The sequence below is a fragment of the Sinocyclocheilus anshuiensis genome, unplaced genomic scaffold (assembly GCF_001515605.1).
Source record: "Sinocyclocheilus anshuiensis isolate Anshui unplaced genomic scaffold, SAMN03320099.WGS_v1.1 scaffold297, whole genome shotgun sequence".
Lineage (NCBI taxonomy): Eukaryota > Metazoa > Chordata > Actinopteri > Cypriniformes > Cyprinidae > Sinocyclocheilus > Sinocyclocheilus anshuiensis.
The window spans coordinates 620,620-621,674 of NW_015536479.1; positions in this window are offsets into that span (position 1 = coordinate 620,620).

Sequence of the window (1,055 nt, forward strand, 5' to 3'; positions counted from 1 at the left end):
TGTGTGTGTGTGTGTGTGTGTGTGTGTGTGTGTGTGTGTGTGTGTGCGCACCTTTCAAAAAACCCCAAATGAATCCACTGAAGTTGACTACAGAAAAAGAAAAAACACAGATCAGATCTGGCATTTTCTTGTTGGATTAACTTGCAAGATCTGTGTTTCCGCACTTAAAAAGACAAGTCTTTGAAGACCAAGATTCATAGAGTTAATGTTTTAAATGTTTTTCATTATGATAAGAGCACAGGGGAGAAAAGATGTCCAGAAAGAAAAGATTTGAATGTTATCCTTTGAAGCTCATCCTAAAGTGTTCCTTTTCCCTCACATCACTTAGTGCTTTGTGAAAGAGTATGTAAAACACAGGCCTTGATTTGTGTTTCTTTCGGTGAGTGCTCTAAATAATCATCCCGTTAACTTTTTGTCCTAAGAATGTGTATATGATTTTTTTTTTTTTGTGAAATGATTGATTGCAGTACTCCAAAGTTGTCTATACAAGACAACACAATGAGGGGGTTTTTTTTCCAACTCAAATGCTGGGTTGAGTCTGTTATGTCAGAAAGCTGGATTAATTCTCCCCAAATTAGGTTGATAATTGTTCATAATAAGAAACCCAATAATGCCGGGTTCAAGTTCCAGCCATACTCTTCAGTGCTGATACCACTACACCTATAATGCTGCGGTGCTCCAGACAGGAATATGTGTGGAAAATAGAAGAAAACTAATCGAAGTGGAGAGGACAGAAATCTTATAAACTGCCCATTAACGAGGAGTGTGTTCTTTTAAAGGGGTCCTATTATGCTCTTTTACAAAGTCTTGATTTTGTTTTGGGGGTGTACTAGAACAGGCTCTCATACTAGGTTGTTCGAAAAACACATTATTTTTCACATATTTTACATTATTACAACACCTCTCTCCCCAGTCTGTAACCACTCTAAGTTCGTCTGCCTTGTGAAAGCTAGCGTGTCTCCGACATAGTGATAACACTCGTTGCCTTCTCTAGTGCAGCTCAACCAGGTCTCATCCCATTCGTCGATATTTGTGATATCACAAATCCCGGAAAA